This window comes from Halichoerus grypus, chromosome 6 (assembly GCF_964656455.1).
Source record: "Halichoerus grypus chromosome 6, mHalGry1.hap1.1, whole genome shotgun sequence".
In the NCBI taxonomy this organism is placed as follows: Eukaryota; Metazoa; Chordata; class Mammalia; order Carnivora; family Phocidae; genus Halichoerus; species Halichoerus grypus.
Genome location: NC_135717.1, coordinates 160,719,457 through 160,731,820, shown reverse-complemented (window position 1 = coordinate 160,731,820; position 12,364 = coordinate 160,719,457). Strand labels below are relative to the sequence as shown.

The 12,364-nt window shown below is 37.1% G+C and overlaps 1 pseudogene; it reads left to right on the top strand.

Annotated features, from left to right (window-relative positions):
• Positions 1-2,944: 2,944 nt before the first annotated feature.
• LOC118542702 (programmed cell death protein 10-like) lies at positions 2,945-12,106 on the top strand (annotated as a pseudogene).
• The last annotated feature ends 258 nt before the right edge of the window (positions 12,107-12,364 follow it).

Here is a 12,364-nt window from a genome sequence, read left to right as displayed (position 1 = left end):
CATACAAATTTTAGGATTATTCGTTCCATTTCTTTGAAAAAAGTTGATGGTATTTTGATAGGGATTGCATTGAATGTGTAGGTTGCTTTAAGTAGCATAGACATTTTCACAATATATGTTCTTCCAATCCCTGAGCATGGAACATTTTTCCATTTCTTTGTGTCTTCCTCAGTTTCTCTCATGAGTATTCTATAGTTTTCTGAGTACAGATTCTTTGCCTCTTTGGTTAGATTTATTCCTAGGTATCTTATGGTTTTGGGTGCAGTCATAAATGGGATTGACTCCTTAATTTCTCTTTCTTCTGTCTTGTTGTTGGTGTATAGAAATGCCACTGATTTCTATGCATTGATTTTATATCCTGATACTTTACTGAATTCCTGTATGAGTTCTAGCAGTTTTGAGGTGGAGTCTTTGGAGTTTTCCACATAAAGTATCATATCATCTGCAAAGAGTGAGAGTTTGACTTCTTTGCCGATTTGGATGCCTTTGATTTCTTTTTGTTGTCTGATTGCTGTGGCTAGGACTTCTAATACTATGTTGAATAGCAGTGGCGATAGTGGACATCCCTGCCGTGTTCCTGACCTTAGGGGGAAAGCTCTCAGTTTTTCCCCATTGAGAATGATACTCGCTGTGGGTTTTTCATAGATGGCTTTTACGATACTGAAGTATGTGCCCTCTATCCCTACACTGTAAAGAGTTTTAATCAAGAAAGGATGCTGTACTTTGTCAAATGCTTTTTCTGCATCTATTGAGAGGATCATATGGGTCTTGTTCTTTCTTCTATTAATGTATTGTATCACACTGATTGGTTTGCGGATGTTGAACCAACCTTGCAGCCCAGGGATAAATCCCACTTGGTTGTGGTGAATAATCCTTGTAATGTACTGTTGGATCCTATTGGCTAGTATTTTGGTGAGAATTTTTGCATCCATGTTCATTAGGGATATTGGTCTGTAATTTTCCTTTTTGACGGGGTCTTTGTCTGATTTTGGGATCAAGGTAATGCTGGCCTCATAAAATGAGTTTGGAAGTTTTCCTTCCATTTCTATTTTTTGGAACAGTTTCAGAAGAATAGGTATTAATTCTTCTAGAAATGTTTGGTAGAATTCCCCTGGGAAGCCATCTGGCCCTGAGCTCTTGTTTCTTGGGAGATTTTTAATGACAGCTTCAATTTCCTTACTGGTTATCGGTCTGTTCAGGTTTTCTATTTCTTCCTGGTTCAGTTTTGGTAGTTCATACATCTCTAGGAATGCATTCATTTCTTCCAGATTGTCTAATTTGCTGGCATATGGTTGCTCATAATATGTTCTTATAATTGTTTGTATTTCTTTGGTGTTGGTTGTGATCTCTCCTCTTTCATTCATGAGTTTATTTATTTGGGTCCTTTCTCTTTTCTTTTTGATAAGTCTGGCCAGGGGTTTATCAATCTTATTAATTCTTTCAAAAAACCAGCTCCTAGTTTCGTTGATCTCTTCTACTGTTCTTTTGGTTTCTATTTCATTGATTTCTGCTCTGATTTTTATTATTTCTCTCCTGCTGGGTTTAGGCTTTATTTGCTGTTCTTTCTCCAGCTCCTTTAGGTGTAGGGTTAGGTTGTGTATTTGAGGCCTTTCTTGTTTCTTGAGAAAGGCTTGTATTGCTATATACTTTCCTCTTAGGACCACCGTTGCTGCATCCCAAAGATTTTGAACAGTTGTGTTTTCATTTTCATTGGTTTCCATGAATTTTTTTAGTGCTTCTTTAATTTCCTGGTTGACCCATTCATTCTTTAGTAGGATGCTCTTTAGCCTCCATGTATTTGACTTCTTTCCACTTTCCTTTTGTGATTGAATTCTAGTTTCAAAGCACTGTGGTCCGAAAATATGCAGGGAATGATCCCAGTCTTTTGGTACTGGTTGAGACCTGATTTGTGACCCAGGATGTGATCTATTCTGGAGAATGTTCCATAGGCACTAGAGAAGAATGTGTACTCTGTTGCTTGGGGATGGAATGTTCTGAATATATCTGTGAAGTCCATTTGGTCCAGTGTGTCATTTAAAGCCTTTATTTCCTTGTTGATCTTTTGCTTAGATGATCTGTCCATTTCAGTGAGGGGGATGTGAAAGTCCCGTACTATTATTGTATTATTGTCGATGTGTTTCTTTGATTTTTTTTATTAACATACAATGTATTATTTGTTTCAGAGGTATAGGTCTGTGATTCATCAGTCTTAAACAATTCACAGCACTCACCATAGTACATACCGTCCCCATTGTCCATCACCCAGTGATTTTGTTATTAATTGGTTTATATAATTGGCTGCTCCCATGTTAGGGGCATAGATATTTACAATTGTTAGATCTTCTTGTTGGATAAGCCCTTTAAGTATGATGTAGTGTCCTTCCTCATCTCTTATTATAGTCTTTGGTTTAAAATCTAATTTGTCTGATATAAGGATTGCCACCCCAGCTTTCTTTTGGTGTCCATTAGCATGGTAAATGGTTTTCCACCCCCTCACTTTCAACGTGGAGGTGTCTTTGGGTCTAAAATGAGTCTTTCTCTGAAGCCTCTTCTCCTTCTTCCTCCAGCTCTGAAGACTCTCCTTCCTGAGTCTCTAAGTTCTTCACCTCATCTAGTTCATCAATCTTTACTTCTTTAACAAGTAGAAAGCTCAAGCCATCACTGGCTTCCCCTCAGCTCCATGCTTTGAATCTAGTGGAGTTTTTTCCACTTTTTCTTGAATCCCATACCTTCTTCCTTTCTTTATTTTTTCCTTTTGTGGGAGTACATCTTTCAGTAATTCGTTCATAAACGGTTTTGGCTAATAAAATTGCTGAGACTTTGCATATCTGAAAAAGTCCTTAATTCACTATCACACTTAAATGTTAATTTAACTTGGCATAGAACTTTAGGTTCAAAATCATCTTCCCTCAGAATGTTGAAAACATTAGTCCATTGCTTATTAATGTCCAATGTTGCTGACGAAGTGTCTGCCATCAAGGTAAGTACTGCTCCTTCATCTTCTCTGGAGTTTTTTAGAATTTTCTCTTTATTCTTTAAATTCTGAGGGATTTTTCCTCTCTTTTTTCTTCGACCAGTTCATCCTCTCCAATCTTTTAGTTCTCTCGTGTTACTTCTGTATGGATGCTACGATCTCCACAAGTGTTGTCTATATTGCTTATGGCTTCTTCCATACTTTCCATGACTTTGTCATTTTGTGATTCATCATGGGACAATTCGGTACTTTTTTCATACTGTACTCTTCAGCTTTGTCTAATTTGCTACTCAGCTCACTTATTTCTTTTCTTTTAAAAGTCAAATTTTCAGTATCTTCAGCTATTTCAGAGTTTGCTCCTTCTATTTTCTCCACCAACCCTGTTTTTTTGTGTGGCTAAACCTTTTATTTGTGGCCACTCCCTTTTGGTACTGGAGTTGTTTACATTTTTCACTTCAGGTATTTTACTTTCTACTCCTAAAATTTCCTTTAGGTCCTTTTTAAGGGATTCCCTTATCTCTTCAACCATTAAGTCTAGATTTTCCATCAAGCCTTTAAACTTCATCAGCATAACTGCTGACATGTCTTTGCATTTTAAACCTAATATCTGAGCCATCTCCTGGTCAGTTTCTATCAACTGAATTCTTTCCCTATGGATGATACTTTCCTGTTTCTTTGCAAGTCTAGCAATTTCTGACTCTACAATGGACATTGTGGATACGTTGGTTTATTTTATTTTCCTGAAGAGTAATTTTTGTTCTTGCAGGTCTGCTAGACTCCCCCAAACTCAAAAACCTTTAAAATATATATATCATCCAGTGAAGGCCACTCACCAGGAAGAAAGTTCTCTGCAGAATAGGACTTGGTCTTCCACACAGCTGCCTCAGTGCCTGGAGAAGGGATCCAGCCTAAGGACACACACGTGCATGCCAAGGGAGGAGGAAGGACGGCTTCAGCAAGTTTTGCTCTGAATTAAAATTATGTTAAATTGATAGATTAATTTGAACACTGCCACCCCAGCTTTCTTTTGATGTCCATTAGCATGGTAAATGGTTTTCCACCCTTCACTTTCAATCTGGCAGTGTCTTTGCATCTAAAATGGGTCTCTTGCAGACAGCATATAGAATGTGGTATATATATACAATGGAATATTATGCAGCCATCAAAAAAACTGAAATTTTGCCATTTGCAATGACGTGGATGGAACTAGAGGGTATTATGCTAAGTGAAATAAGTCAATCAGAGAAAGACATGTATCATATGATCTCACTGATATGAGGAATTCTTAATCTCAGGAAACAAACTGAGGGTTGCTGGAGTGGTGGGAGGTGGGAGGGATGGGGTGGCTGGGTGATAGACGTTGGGGAGGGTATGTGCTATGGTGAGCGCTGTGAATTGTGTAAGACCGATGAATCACAGACCTGTACCTCTGAAACAAATAATACATTATATGTTAAAAAAAAAAAAGAAGATAGTAGGAAGGGAAAAATGAAGGAGGGGGGAATTGGAACGGGAGACTAACCATGAGAGACTATGGACTCTGAGAAACAAACTGAGGGTTCTAGAGGGAAGGGGTTTGGGGGGATGGGTTAGCCTGGTGATGGGTATTAAAGAGGGCACGTACTAAATGGAGCACTGGGTGTTATATGCAAACAATGAATCATGGAACACTACATCAAAAACTAATGATGTAATGTATGGTGATTAACATAATAAAATAAAATTAAAAAAAGATTAATTTGAGGAAACTTGATATGTTTATAATGTTGAATCTTCCCATCCATGAATATGGTATCTTTCCTTTTATTTTAACCACTTTTTGTGTCTTTAAATGAAGTTTTATAATTTTTTTTCCATTAAAATTTTGCACATCTTGACTTATGTTTGTTCCTAGGTGTCATATAGGTTTTGATGTTATTATCAAAGGTACCTATCTGACCTTTCAGAATGAGGCAGGATTCAGGAAAGCTTTTCTATTGTCACAAAGCTTCCTGATTGTTTTTGTTGATATAAGGAAACATACATTTCTTTGGACATTGATCTTATATCCAGAACTTTAAAAATCCTTATTAGTTCTAATAGTTTGTATCATCTCTTGGACCATCATGTCTGAATTAAAACATTTTTTAATACTTTTTTTTTTTTAGTATTTTTTTGCCTTTAAACTTTTGTACTGGTTTGAGCCCTGGTATAATGTTGAATAGAAGTGGTGATGGGGCATCTCTGACTTTTTCATGACTTCAAATTGAATGCTTTATCATGAAACATACATTTGCTCCAGGTTTTTGGTATGTGACATATTTCTTGCCATTTTGATCACATTTTGATCTACATTATGATATCTACATTATCAGAGCATCCGCCTATTACATAAAATTCTCTGTCCCTCAAGCTCTTCTTTAGTCTTAGGCCTCCATTCATTTAAGTTGTTTGAAACTTCCTCTGTAGTAAATTCCTCAGGAAGGGCCCTTTGGAATAGTATTCCATTAGATCTTGCATGTTGATAACAGTTCATCTGTGTCTGGTATTCTTTAAAGTCAGTTTTAATGAGTATGAAAACTGTTGCTCATACTTTCGTCGCTTAAATATCTTAGTGATGCTATCGATTTTCTTTAGGAATAAAATATTGCTGTTAAAAGTCTGGTATAAATCTAATATATTTCCTTTATAAGTCACATGATCTTTTTTACTAGATGCCCAAAGGATTTTTTCCCCTTCTTCTTTAAAGTTTGTTGATTTTGCTAGGATTTTTCTTAGATATTGGTCATTTTAAGTCAGTAATATCAGGTAGTCAGTATGATGTTTCAATATGTGGTTTCAAACATTTAAAAAAAATTCAGAGGAAGTTTTTTTTTTTTAATTAAAAGTGTTTGTACTTGTTCTATTCTTTTGCTCTGGTTTTAGTTGTCAGGGACTCCTAATATCTGTATGTTAGATCTTCTTTGTCCATCTTTGTATCTGTCACTTTCCTTTAACCCTTTTTAATATCTTTATTTCCTCTGATTTAAAAAAATCCTTTTCATTTTCTATTTCCTTTAATTCATTTGTTGTGTGTTTTTTCCACCAGTATTCTTCTATTTCACTCTTAATTTCTTAAAGCATATTTTCTTTTATGTTTAATTCTTTCCTGAGTTCTGTTATTTTAGGTCTCAGCTTGAAAAATTCTGATTCATGTTATTTTTTTTCATATCCTATATAATTTTCTTAATGGGTTTTAACTAATTTTGAAATGGTAAGTTCCATGTTGATCTGTTTGTGGACATACTTTTCTGGCTTTCATCATCTCTAGAAATGTTATGCTCCTTATTGCCTCATTTCTTATAACATTATATGGGATTTGACCTTGATACTTCTCTGTTGCCCATATTTATATGAAATTAGTTATCCTGACCTTTCAGACTGAGGCAGGATTCAGGAAAGTTTTTCTAATGTCACAAAGCTCCCTCTTCTGTTATTTTTATGTAATGTTAAAAAATATGGCTGCTTGCTCCCTAAGATTTTCTGACTGTCTTCCTTACTCCCCTTTGGTCTGAATCTTCTCTTTTTTAATCTTAATTTTCCTTAAATTGCTCAATTTTATTCTACTTCTAGTAGTTTCTCCGCAGCATGGTTTCTTTATTGAAAGGAAGTCCATTTCAGGATTGAGATTTCATAAGGGTTAAACTGCTCCAACCTTTTCAGTAACTTGGTTTTAGAGAGAGAAAAATTCATTCTTGGTTACATCTGGTTATCTCAAATTGGCCCACTGTGCTTCCTAATAAAAAACTATCAGTTCTTTTGGGGTTCTGATCAACATTAGACACAACACTATTTGCTTTCCTGTACTTTGTCCTGCACAGATGCTAATACCATGTGTGTCTTGTGGCTGTTGGTGGTTTGTCTCCATTTGCTTGTATTGGGGGATACATTGTTGCCTACTTCTGTTGTAATTTTGTACATGGATCTTTGGTTTTGCCATTTAATTGCTGTGACTGCTTTAATGTCCGGAGTGGGGGGGATTCAAACAAGATCAAAACTACACTGCCACCGTCACTATCATCTTCCCAGAATCTCTGGATTGCACTTTAAAAACAAAAACTACAAATATAGTAACACATTCAATTATTTTTTAATAACCATTCAATTATTTTTTTAATAAGAGGTGTACCTATGATCCAGTTATGAGGAAAATTTTAATATAAAGGGTTAGAAAAAGATATACCATGCATTTATAAATCAAAATGTAACTGGAATAACAATATTAAGTTAAATTACATAAACTTTAAGACAAAAAGCATTATTAGTAAAAAAAAAAAAAAAGTATCTTACATAGAAAACAATTCACCAGGAAGTATATAAATCATGAATCTGTATTTCCCTAAGAAAATAACCCTTAAAACTGCATAGAGCAAAAACTGAATGAATTGCAAAGAGAAATTGACAAATCTGTAATTTGCAGGGACAATTTTAACATATCAATCCCATGCATAGTACGATGATCAAAGTTGATCTAATGAATATACAGAGAGAATCCTTCATTAAACAATTACAGAATATATTTTATAAAGATGTTTGGAAGTTTATAAAATAAGAATCTGTAGAAGGTCACAAATGAAAACTTAATAAATATCATGATTAATATTACACAGGCCACATTCTTCAACCACAAAACAAAACAATTGGACAGAAAGATTATCCCTCTTTCCAAATCCACATGCTTGGAAATTTAAAAAACACACATAATATACTATGAAACAAAGAAGGAATATAATGAAAATTTAAAATGTTTAGAACTTGAGAAGGAAAACATTCATTGCAAAACTTGAGGGATGTAGCTAAAGCTGTAGTCTTAAATGTATATGCCCAAAAGAAAGATAAAAAATTAATAAGTTAAGTGTTCCACTCAAGAAGTTAAAAAAAAAAAAAAAAAGAATCACAGAATGAACTCAAGGAGGAAAAAGAGAACACTATTTTGAAAAAAACACTTATAAAACAGAAAAAAAAGGAGATTTTAAAAAGATAAAAGATGGTTCTTTGTGATTTATCCAGCAGCCAAAATTCTAGCAAGACTCATTCTTGTAGATTTCATACAGCCTTGTTGTATCTTTTAAAGACTTTTTTTTTTTGAGCCTAGTTCATTTGCAACAATGTAGAAAAATTCATGGCACTTCTTTGAGACCCTTTGATACTTTACTTCCTCAATGCTGCATTTCTTGCATGCAAAAAAAAATACAAAGAAATCCTTACATGAATTTCTCTCTTCTGTTATCAGGAAAGCAAATATCACATGCATAACACATGGTAATTTTTAAAGGGAGAGTGAACATGACAAAGGAAAATTCAGTTGCTGGTAAACAATAAATTACTTGCCAATGGATTCTTGGTTCTACAAATGCTTTCATAAGTTAATTCCTTTAACTAGCAAGATCACCTACTGTATTTAAGCTATTTTTTTTCCTTTTAACAACTTTTGAGGAATACAACTTACCTAAAAAGTTAATAACTCCTATATAAACTGTACACCCACCAGGAATTCAAATATTGAAATCCTAGCCCTCCAGCTTTTCTCTTTAAAGCCATGACATAGGTACTTGCGTGATCCTGAGCGTAAGTGCCTCCTTCAGTGTTGAGCTCTTTGCATCTCACTCTCTTCACCCTAGTGCTGATTCTGGACACACCTTCTTTTTTTCTAAAGCCGCTCTTAAACTGTGGTAGAGCCAGCCAGGGAGTAGAGAGAGTAATCGTAATCGCATTGAACACAGTCTCAGAGGTGGTACCTTTCAATCATTTTTCATATATGAGTCTGATGAATGTTAGGTCTGTGGTGTGGGGACATGGAGGGTGAAGGGTGAAAACAGAGTCAGCCTGCGGCAGGTGATAGGATATCGGTGTCAGGCTGCCAGGTTTGAATTGATACTTGCTAACACAAATACAATTTATCTAATCTTCATAATATTGTAAAAGGGATGCTATTACGATCCCCTCTTCCAAAGTGTTCAAGGTCACAAAGCTACTAAATGGCAGAGCCAGGGTTGGCGTGTAGGCAGTCTGGGCTCTCAATTCCACTGGCCAAAAGATGACTGTTTTCAATGCCCCACTAACTGAAGATGCAGGTCCCACACCCAAGCCAGCTGCCTGGATGTTAAAACTTGGTTACACTGCAACCCTTAATTAGAAACCTAAGCTCCACCGTATAGCTGCATGGTCTAGGCCTCTTCCCCATGTTTCTCACCCTCCATCTCCATCAAATTTCCCAGTGAGAAGTTGTGCGTTGCTTATTTGTCCCGGTATGTCCCATTCTATCAGGTCAGTCCAGGGACATCATTATCCTGTCTTCTCAGTGATGGGGAAAGTCAACTCATTCCAGTGCACCTTGCCATGCTCTGTATTACCAGGGGTCTTTGACACAGTCTGTAAATTATTTTTTACTCCTTTCATTCTCTATGTATTCATTTGTGGAATCAGTATGATCATGTTAACCTACCTCATAGCTGGCTCATGAGAATTAAATGAGATAATGCTTGATAGTCCTCAGGACAGTGCCTGGTATGTAATAAGCACCCAGCACAGGTAACTTCTGTTGCTCATTATGGGTGTTTTATTTCCTCAAGCATCTAGGTTTACACAACCAGGGATGGTGGACATGCAAGACACCAGCTGAGCTGTCTTCATAAGCCAAAGGGATTTCCCTTGGGGCTTCCATGGATTTCTCAGCAATGAATACAGCCAGACGCAGCTCCTCTTAGGAACACAGCTCCTCATTTATTCCTATAGGCCAAGGTTCCTCTGTGTCTCCCCTCTAGGCATTCATTTGGCTGGAAAAGGAAGTGGGCCCCTAACCTATTTCTTTCCAAGGGTCTCCAGGACCTTTGTGTTTCTTTTCTTTTTTTTTTTTTTTAAAGGTTTTATTTATTTATTTGACAGAGACAGCGATAGCGAGAGCAGGAACACAGCAGGGGGAGTGGGAGAGGGAGAAACAGGCTTCCTGCTGAGGTGGGAGCCCAATGCGGGACTTGATCCCAGGACCCTGGGATCATGACCCCGAGCCAAAGGTGGACGCTTAGCGACTGAGCCACCCAGGCACCCAACCTTTGCGTTTCTTATATTCTGGAAATATTTCTAAGGCACCTTCCCTTCCTGTACCCTAACATCTGGGGAGCTCACACCACTCTTTAGCTTGGGAGCAGGGAAGAGAAGATCAGACATTGTTGCTGTCAATCCCTTAGACTACTTCAGAGGAAGCTCACCCATGGAATGCGCAGGGCTATCCTTGCTCTTGGCTCTGCTTTGACACTGGGAACAGGTTTGCTAACTCTTCCTTGGCTCAGGTTAGTTCTCCCCCTCCTAAGGGGTCATAGGTGGTCTAGCCGAAAGAGGGGACGTGCAGTCAAGTATGTCTGGGATGGACTATATGCCTATGACCTCAGACCCATTGTAGAAGCTCAAGTCGGACAAACTTATGTCCAGCTCTATGAGTTTAAGTTGCTCCTCTTTTTATCCTCAATTTCCGTAACTGTATGTGAATAATGTGACACCTAGGATTTCCCTGTTCCTTGCGATACAAATAAAACGAGCTCAAATATAAAAATTCCAGAACTCTCCTGGCTTTCTGAGAGTCCCTTAAGGTGCTTATCTCTCATGGTCACATCAGTGAGATTTTGCTGGACACCCTTTCTACATTTAAATTCCACCCCATTGTGCTCCTTTTCTCCCATTTCCTTGACCATCTTTATTTTCCTTGGGTTCCTGCTAACATCCACACCTTCGAGATTCCAACTTCTATTCCAAGCTCTTTATCAAGATATCTCCCTGCCCCCATATAGTTTTTGTCCTAAAAGGCTTTTTGATGGCCATTATTAAGAAAATGTATAATTTTGGGGGCACATTGGTGGCTCAGTCCATTAAGCATCTGCCTTTGGCTCAGGTCATATCCTGGGGTCCTGAGATTGAGCCCCACATAGGGTTCCCTGATCAGCGGGGAACCTGCTTCTCCCTCTCCTTCTGCTCTTCCCCCTTCTTGTGCTCACTCTCTCTTGTGTTCTCAGTCTGTCTCTCTCAAATAAATAATATCTTTAAAAAAAGAAAAAGTATATTTTTATTTCATCACATATGAAAATTTGATTTCTTTACATTGTGAAGATTAGACAGACTGATAAATGTCTGGTACTGTGCTGTGTACACAGTAGGGAGCAATACACATGCTTTAGTGGCAATTGTGAAGATTAATTGATATATGGTAAAACATTAAAAAGACTATAATACACTGTAAATGTAAAGTATTCTCATTATCAATGCTCGTACTTAATTCCTAGTAGATGTTATACTATGCAGGCCATGTTCAAAATTAGTTGAGATAATGACAGTACATGGTCAAGTTTTTATTTCTTTGTTTGAGAAACTTTCTTTAGAGTAGGAGATATATAAAGCAAACTAAAGAAAAGTCCCTGGGTACAGGCTCAGCACAAGGACTCCATGTGTCAGAACAGGGAAGAGGGGATGCCTGGGTGGCTCTGTTGGTTAAGCATCCGCATTTGGCTCAGGTCATGATCCCAGCATTGGGCTCCTTGCTCAGTGGGAAGCTTGCTTTTCCCTCTGTCTGCCGCTCCCCCCACCCCTTGTGATCTCTCTTTCTCTGACAAATAAATAAATAAAATCTTAAAAAAAAGATCAAGGAAGAAAATGAAGGTTTCATACAAGACATCATTATGAAAATGTTAAAGGAAAATAATGTAGACATTAATTCACAGAGTCCCTTCTTCGAACGGCAGTTGATGACATAGAAGAGTATATGATTGAACCTCCAAAGCCAGAATTCCAGGACCAAATTAAAAGGCATGAGGACCTAAACAGATTCTTAGTAAGATCTCACATGAGATCAGTGACAGAGCAAGATTTCTGCAGACGATCAAGGATATAACTAACACAATAAAATAATTTGATATAGTGAATAATATCCTCAAGAAATATCAGTACCAGAACTCCAGGGCAGTTGAACACCAAAAGAAAGAACTTGTAAAGTAGTCCAGAAGTTTCATGGACACTCTGAAAACCTCTTTTAAAGATGGCAAGGCAATAAATATGTTTGTAAGTGCCAACCGACTCATTCATCAAACTGACTCGATACTTCAGATCTTCCCAACTGTGGCCTCCTAGATGAACATGTTAAGAGATGTACTTCTCAGTGGCAGTCTTGACCTGCCTTATCTGTATATTTTCAAGTTTGACTGTCTAAATGACCAGTCTCTCCTGAAGGGATTGAATCCAGGATATTGAATAAGATTATTGCCATCTTTACCATATTTTTGTAAAACATAGCTTAATCATAATCTCATGCTGAGGATTTCCCATCATTTTTGCTAGTATCATTTTTTAAGAATTATATACCAAAAGAATTTATGCCTTGATGTGTCA